This window comes from Pyrgilauda ruficollis, unplaced genomic scaffold (genome assembly GCF_017590135.1).
Source record: "Pyrgilauda ruficollis isolate IOZ18807 unplaced genomic scaffold, ASM1759013v1 scaffold24, whole genome shotgun sequence".
In the NCBI taxonomy this organism is placed as follows: domain Eukaryota; kingdom Metazoa; phylum Chordata; class Aves; order Passeriformes; family Passeridae; genus Pyrgilauda; species Pyrgilauda ruficollis.
Window position 1 is genome coordinate 3,361,342 of NW_024523648.1, and position 8,798 is coordinate 3,370,139.

General features: G+C 46.2%; 1 non-coding gene across 1 annotated transcript; it reads right to left on the bottom strand.

Moving 5' to 3' along the window:
- Positions 1 to 390: 390 nt before the first annotated feature.
- TRNAE-CUC lies at positions 391 to 462 on the bottom strand. The gene has a single exon. It is a non-coding gene; the product is annotated as a tRNA-Glu (tRNA).
- Between the last annotated feature and the right edge of the window lie 8,336 nt (positions 463 to 8,798).

The window sequence follows — 8,798 nt, forward strand, 5'->3', positions numbered from 1 at the left end:
CCATGGTTCAAAGATTCACGATAGCACTAAGTGACCTGTGGCAGGGGGAAGGTGTGGGAGCACCCTAAGCTGTTAGAGAAGCCCTCCCCCCCAAAAAAAATCCCTGTGAGTGGTCATGGGATGTCTATAGGCAGTGCTGTGACTGAAAGATTTCCAAGCAGATCCTAATGCTACACCTTCCCGTGCCCACCAGCACAGGGCGCTGAGACTTTTTGCACGGCCCTCGTGCGCGATTTCAGCAAGCCGTCAGGTGCGTCTTACAACTCCCGCGCCTCGGGCTCGCAGAGAAGCCGGCCGATGGTCCCAGAATTGTAAGAGCAGAAGGAGAGGGCCGGAGAGAATCCTAAAACAAGACAGATGAAGGTGGTAAAGGTGAAAAAAAATTAAGTCTTCCCTGACCGGGAATCGAACCCGGGCCGCGGCGGTGAGAGCGCCGAATCCTAACCACTAGACCACCAGGGATCCTTGAAACGCAGTCCCTACTTCTTTGCAAAGAAGCAATAACAACGCACTCCCCCCTCCGTCCTTTGACCGTGTTCCGCTGCTTTTTCCTTGAGCCCCCACTTTCTAAGCAGTACCCAGTCCTGGAAGCAGCTAAATGTGGAGAAGGACGTTGTATTCCACCCCACGGAAGAGAACAGCGGCGGCAGGCTGGGGAGGAGAGGGGGCCGCCCAGGCGAGGCTGGTGAAGAGCCCTCGCCGTGGGCGGGAGGCGGGATGGTGGTTGGGGAGCGGCAGGACGGACCTCGGGCTGGAAGCAGCGGCCAGCCCGGCGGTGCCGCGGCGGGAACGGGGGCGGCTCCCACAGCGCCTCAGGCAAGAGCTGCGCGGCCGCGGCAGGGGCGGGGGGGCTCGCAGGAGGGCGCCGGCGGCCGGCGCCGGGTCTCCCTCTCTTCTTCCGCCAGCGCTCTTCCCGCCGGCCCCACCAGGCGCGGGCTTCGCGCGGTTGTTTTCCCTCATTTCGTGTTGGCTTTACAAGCCGATCGTGACACCATCGTCTCCGGAGGTACGGAGTGTCGCTGTCACGGCTGCAGGCGGGGCCCCGTCAGCTGGGCGCTCTGCACCGCACATCCCGGCCGGCGGCAGCCGGGAGGGCAGGAAAGTGGCGCTTCCCCCGCGCCGGCTCGGTCGCTGCGCGGGCAGGCTGTGGAAACACCTCCGCTTGTCCGGGTTCCGGTGCTAGGCCTGCAGGGAAAAGCGGCTCCAAAGGCCCCTCTCAGGTGGGAGCCAGTGGCTCCACAGAGGGGATCGAGGTCGGTGTTTGCTGGCCTTGCGCTGCCGCGGCCTCCTCGCACGATAGATATTAATTTGTGACCTTGGATTTTTTTTGTGAGGTTTGTGCGAGTGGAATGAAAGCGGCCAGTGCTGCCGATGACCTCTGTGTAAAAGCTCTTTCCTCTGGCATGTTGTTTTCATGAGCATAGAAGATCTGGGAGCTGTACTACGAAAAATAATATTCCCTAGTTAGGCAGTGTCTCAACGATACGGGAGGGTTGGCTCTGCCCAAGCAAATTTCGCTAGTTCTCAAGCCCTTTGCTTCTAAAATGCAAAAACCTTTCTGTGTTAAGATAGATAAGCTTCAGACTGTGTGCTTGTGGACTGTGCAAATATGCATTAGCTGATCTTCAAAAGCTTTGGAGTCTGAAAACAAACTTAAGGGAATAATTTTCTTCTGGGAGGAGGGAAGGAGGTTGAAGGTGTTTGGTTTCCATCTCATCAGCATCCCTGTTAAGCTGATGGTTCATTTCATCACAAAACATTTACTATAGCAGTCTAGAACAAAATGTTTGTCTTGATTGTGAAGCTTTCTTTGGTCTAAATTCAGCCATTTTACTGTGCAGTGAGAGATAACAAAATATGAGGTTAAAATCAGGCCCTCTTAGATAATGATTTGGTGTCTTATATATGCAGGAACAGCTTTTCACATGTGTAGGATTGACAGCATCCCCTTTGGTAAGACAAAGGCATTTCAGGCCTTGAGGAGCCAAAGCTGTGTGGGGCTGGAGGCTGAGGTATCACTGTGCCCTGAGGCCACTTCAGAGAGGTGGGTCTGCTTAGGTGAGAGAGGTCAGCAGGTCCCAGCAGGCATCTGTGCCTATTGTTGAAGAAAAAGGCAAAGTGGGACCTACAGAGTGGTTCCTACAGAGTGGAACCTGCAAGGAACACCAGCCAGATATTTAGGTGGTTATACTGCAGAAACTGAGCTAGCCTTAAGCTTGTATACTCCACTAAGTCCACAGTGTTGTGTTTAAAAGCATAGGTTTCTCCACTCTGGGTGCATCTCAGGTGGGTTTTGGAGGGGTACTGACTTCTGTGGCTGTGACGTTAGCAGCATTGGAGACAGCTAGGTTAGAACAAGGCTAGGGCCCCCCCCAGTAGCTGCATTGGCAGGATTGAAGATATATGTTACAGAATGGTCATTGCCACCCTTAAGAGTGTCTCTGTTATGTGACACCTCAGAGGAAGGCAGGGGTGGGCCCCTTGGTTCTTAAGCTGCCTCAATGATGGAGACAAAATACTCCCCCTGACAATTTCAGAAAGGTAGCTGAGCCTATGAAAAATGTGGCCTTATGCTGATGGCAGGGTGGGCAAATGTGTTTTGTCCATGCCCTAGGTAGCTGTTAGTTGTAGAAGCAAAGCAATCCTGCTCTGTTGTGCTTGACAGTTAGCAAATCACTTTCCAAATGAGTAATATACCTTACTAAATTTCTCTTGAGCAGTGAAAGGGTTGTTAGTTACCGCCACAGGAGCAGTGAAAACTAAGGTATGTACAAGAGAAATTTACTAAAATAGCAGATCTTTTCCTTGATGTTAACCTCAGAGGTGAGGGCTGGCCACTAGACCATCAGGAAAATAGCATTGAGAGTCATATGCTGCCTAGTTACTTTTAGAAATGGCTTTCTTTACTGTACAAGTCATGTGCACTGACAAAAGATTGTGCCTCTCCTCTGGCTTCCTGTATCCGATAGAGAAGTGCATCAGTGAAGCTGTCAGCGATTCCGCCTCCTGCCAGCACAGAAGCAGCCAGTGCCTGTGCCTGCATCTCTTGAGATGGTAGCCGGAGAAGAATGATTTTCACAAAGGCACCAGGAAAGGAATGTCAGAGGCTGATGTTTCTTTTCACTTAACGTTGGTGTGCCTGTGAAACCGAGTGAGTAGCATTCAGTGTTAGAGGTACTGGATCACGGCTGTCACAGTTTAGTATGTAAGGCTGAATTTTGGAACCTGAAAAATCAGAGCGATTCCTTTAAATGCAAGCTGTACAGCAGCATGCAATTAACTTGTCTGTTCCATATGAATACATTATATATTATTATTACTTTAATTTGACATGCTGATTGATATGTGACAGTAGACTTATGATGTAAAAATTAGTAAGAATAACATCAAAGTAATATGCTAAGTTATGGAAAGTATATAATTTGAGTATGTATGTAATATATAATGGTAAGTGCAAATTTTCTTTAGTACTGGGGTATATGCTTCAGCTCTAGTGAAAACCCTTGATCTGCACAGAAACTGCATTTATCAGTCCTCTCTTTCCTCAACCTGTGTGTTTCGTGTGGAAAGTCTTGGTATCAGATTTTCTTCTCTAAGTTCGCCTGATTTGTAATTGTACATCATCCCAGTTTCAAGGAAGTGGAAAGGAGAGGGAAGGAAGAAATGATGCACAGTCTTTTGCTATTTTGTGTTTAATTTCCATGTATGGTCAGATTGGTGACCTAACTGTTGGATTATAACAATTTTCGGGGGGAAAATGCTATTGTACTTTGCACTTACTATATCTGTTTTAACCACAGTAGTGTTTTGATGGAAATAACGTGAGGAAAACCTGAAGATGCGTTGTCCAGGCGTCGCAGCTGTTGTGGTTCTCCCAGCTCCAAGAGCACATTCCAGGCCGCGCGGTTGCTGGCTCCCTGTGCCTGCAGTGTGGCGCTCGCAGCGCCAGGGGACGGGCAGCGCCACGGCTCGGGCGCGGCAGTCCCGCTCCTGGGGGGATATTGTAATGGTCCTGAAGGACGAGACGGGGAGCAACCAGCAATATTTTACGGTACTTACTTTACAGAAGCACTTTCACACGTTCTTGTATTCTTTTTCTTCAGCTTCCGTTCCTCCCCTGGCACTGCATTTGATATAGTAAAGCCTGGATCCACTTCTCTTCCCCTTTAGCCCATGTTAAAATGCACGTGATTCTGGGGTTTGGGATAAAGTGTGGTGGTGATGTGCTTCATACAGTGTCCACTGAGCTACCTTACTTGAAACAAATAGGACGTTTTTGTCATCTCCTGTTGTATTGCAGCAAATTCAATTTCTTTTTATAGTCTTTCTTCAGTTGAGCATTTTGGAAGCTACTTCTGGTTTGCTCTTCTAGACAGAGAAATAGGTGCGTTATTAGGGGACAACTTCTTATAAAAGTTTCAAGCTATGGTCACTTTCTCATTTTTGTAAAACTTGTGGAAAATTTCAATACCTCAGTCACATTGAGTTATACCCAGACAATCAATTCAAAGTTAAAGGGTGAGTCGGGGACACTCTGAAAATTCATCATTACATAAACTGAAGAAACCAAGCTAAGAATAGCCCTCAGTGCAGAAGGATCAAGCAGAGCCTCAATTATGTATGCATAAAAGTCTGTCTGTATGAAACCTATTTTGTGACTACTTCATGGTGAATAATGGTAGGAGTAATAGGCAAAAACAGAAGGGCTGATAATGGAAAAAAAAAAAAAAGAAAGATTGGTGTCTCCTTTATTTTTATATCTTTTCAAAACTGGACTGTTATAGCAGTCAAGGTTGTCAGTGTTATTCTTTATGGCAGGTTGTCTTAAATAAATGTGCTGTAAGCTAACAATTACAGATGTAAAAAAAGAAAAACTACATGAACTACATGAGCAATACAGTATTTTTTCTGCTATTAGTATAAGCTGATCTGAATGCAGGCCATAAACATACCGTACCTCTAGCAATTTTTTCTCTTGAATGTATGTAACTCTGTTAATGTACACTGAAGCAGAAGATCAAAACCCACTGAAATGTAGTATTTCGGTATCCTGAATCTGTTCTGTCTTTCATGTGTGGTTATATGTGTAAGTTTGTGTGAGAAATATTTTTCTAGGATAAAAATTCACAATTTGGCAGTGATGAAAATAGCAAATTTACATTTTGTCTCCATCAAAATAATGCAAACAGTGATAAAACAAATTTGCCCAAACCTGAAATCAACAAGCAACATGAATTTAAGATTTTCTCCGGTAAAGATATTCTAAGCATTGATACCACAAAGACAATTAATCAAATTATGTTAAGAGCATTTGTATTCGAATGAATTAGCAAGGAACATATTGCCATGGGAAAGAGCAAACTATTCAGACTATCTGCTATCCTCTGTACTGCAGTGAGACTAAAACTAAGTTTTATTTCAAAGGGGATGTGTGTGTGTCTAATCTACCTCTTATCTGTCTATCTCATGTTCATCGTTGCAACAGAAAGGCAGGCATTACTGAGTGCTTCAGACTCAGTAAAATATAAGGGGGTGTGACGTGCCACTCACACAATGACTTCTGCCAATGATGTGAAGTCTGTGGGTTGAGCCACAGGCAGTAACCCACAGTGCCATAACTAGAGCTTGTACAGTGCTTCTCTCCCAGTCCTAGCCTGCTTATCCTGCTGCTCTGACAGGAATTTGAGTGATTTCTCCCCCATGCAGTCTAGAATGTATATTTGATATGCTCAAGTACTATAGAAATGCGTCGTTTCTTTGCTATATGGAGTTCATGCATTGTCTTTATAGAGCTTTCTAGACTGTACAATAGAGGTGACTGTGCTTGGAATGATGATGGACAGCAAACTGGTACTTTAGGACAGGGATGTCTTTTCTGGAGCTAAAATAAGCTGTTAGTCACTGTCATTGTTGTGCAAGTGCAGCTAAGAGATAAACAGGGTTTCCACCACTTTGATGGATAGGGCTTTATAGCTCCTGCAATTTGGCAAAGGAGGTTGGGTAAACAGTACTACTATTCTTCCTCTTTTTTTCCCAGTTTTGTTATCTTAGCACTGCTAGAAGAGTAACTGAGAGCAGGGCTGCTTTCTTCCATGTGGTGGTAGAAAACCCTTGCGCCAGTGAAGTCTTTGGAGATTATAACCAAAGTAACTTTGGGTTTGTCCATCTTTTGCTGGGTAATAATAAGATGTACTAACTTCAGTGTGTTACTAGAACGTATCCTTTAAGCAGCAGACTATGTTTTAAAGAAAATCTGTCCCTCTTAAAAGAAACTGGTTTGGTAAAAAAAAAAAAATCAGATGGAAACTTCAATTTTAGCTGAAAGTGCAGCAGCAAATTTAGTGGAGGAGTTGAGAAAGTTGCTGTTCCAGTAGTGGCACTGAGTGGTAGCAAGCATATGCTACAAGTAGGATAATGGCAACGGTGGGAGATGGCTGTGTCTGTATTGGAGATGCATTTGAAAATGACGTGTTTTTGAAATGAATCTTCTAAGCAGCTGTTAAATAAAAAAAGCCTCTGACAAATCTCTTACTTAAAATTAAAGCTCGTTGGATTCATAACATTATAATTAGTAAAGATATTATTCTTGAGACACCTGTGCGCCATTTGTTATTTTGACACATTATTTTAGCATCTCTTTATATACGTGTACACTTTGTGTCACCTTTTCATTTATGCAGGTATCTGCCTATCTTCAGGCTTGAGATTTTGGAATTTAATGGTGTTCCAATGTCTTTGTTACAATGCCCGAAAGACTGAAATCAGTCTTTCAGAGCTGATTACTAACCTAAGGAAGAAAAAAGAAGCTAGATCTTGTTTAGGCTAGCCACAAACGTTACCTGCAGTTATCTCGGGTAAGGGAGTGGAGTTTCTGGTAAATATAGCGGGTGTTGTTTCCCGGGGATTGGGTGAAGAAGCCTACTGGCGGACAGTGTAGAAACAGCAGATGAGGTTTCTAGGCTTTTCAGTTTCCCACGGATCTAAAGGCTTTGGTTAACCTCAATTTCCAAAACTGGCTGTTTTGTTTTTAGCACCGCCCTTGAGAAAACTCCCATCCAGAGGAAGACCCCGGCTCCTGGACTTTATGACTCGTAGGACATCTGGCTCCGCAGACCGACCCCTTCGCCCAGGACAGGGCTTGCAGCCTGTGAAGCTCCCTAGGAGCGCGGCCACCGCGCCCAGCCCCGGGGCCACCGCGCTCCGGCGGGGCCGGGGCGGCCGGGCGGGCCGAGGGGAGGCGGGGCCCGCCATGCCGCCCGCCCGCAGGTCGGTCTGTGCGCGCCGGGCCGCGGGAAGGGCGGGGCTGCTCGGGCGCGGCCTTGGGCCCTGGCCGGGGGACGCGGAGCCCGGCGGGGCGGGGACGGGGCCGCCGCTGCGGTGGCAGAGGAGCTCTTCGCCCGCTCGCTGGTGCACGGAGCCAGCGCGGCAGCGCAGCCCGGGAGGCGCGGTGTGTCCGTGCGGGCGCGGTCGGGGGCGCGGGGCGGCTCCAGGGACCTGCCCGCCCGCCGCGGGTGCTGCTCCCGGGCACCCGGGGTGTGCTCTGCTGCTGCTGCCGCTACCCAGCCGTGCCGCCGAGATGGCTTTCGCGGCTTCGAACCTCATTTATTTCCTCCCTCTCAGGGTCTTGGATGAATTACTGGAATGTTCCAGGCTCTCTCTGTATATTAATTTGGGTAGCCTTTGGTTGTCACGATTGCGAAGTGCTGCCGGGTTCCAAAGGTGTGTCAATAATTGATTTTTGTCTCTTTAATCAGTGCAATGGACTTTCCTCTCTGTCCTTCATCGTGCGGTGCTTCAGAGTTGGTTTACGGGTGGAGTGGCGTACTTGTATGTTGGGTGATGTGTGTGCAATATCGTGGTGCTAAAGGATGTAGTAACTGTTCATCCCCTAGGTGATGAAATGAGATGATGAACACTTCGACTCAGTAGCAGGCTTTTAGCATGTGTTTACTTTACATGCTACAATTACTCTTCTCCCGTTAGGTAGTCATACATTTCTTGTATTAATGCGCAGTGATGGACTTTTAAGATGGGTAGGTGCCCATTAATCGATTATGGTTTGCTTAAAATGCTATGACCCAGCCTAAGGGCCTGTGTTTGTGTGATACTTAAAATGTGTGTTGATGAACTCTGCCAGCATATTGTATCAGCCAGTGTTTACACAGTATGGAAATAATAATTTCCTGATATTGTTCCATCTGACACTTATGTGTACACACACAGACTTTCAGAAAATTAATGGAGAAGGCAGTAGAAAATGCCAAGAATATAAGTATGCATGAATATATACTTTCTGAATGAAAATTACTTTATCAGGAATATATTTTTAAATGTAAACCATGATAAAAAATATGTAAGTTGCAGTGCATTTTAGACTGCCTTCTCTTTCATCTTTTTACCTGGAAAATGTCCATAAAAATATGTCCATACACACAAAATATTTTAAGGACCTAAATAGTCGAGTAATGTTGATCCTTTGAAGAGTTGTATTGAAGTAGATGCTTGTAGCCAAAATGCTGTGTGATGGCTTTCTGTTTTTTTGTTTGGTTGTTTGTTTTTTTTGGGTTTTTTTAAGTAGTGGATCAAAATCTTGGGCTTGGAGGGAAATTCTGTCTTTTTGGTGGTTTTTTTTTTTTTTTCCGTGTTGCATATTAAGTTATAGAAGAGAAATGCTTCTGGAACACCTGATTTGTCCAAGTTGTTTATGAGGCTGTCTCTGGGTTTCATTCCTTGGCTTTGCCCAATGCCCTGTTCTCACTGCAGCAGTAGCCACACTCACATTTGGATGTGTCACATCT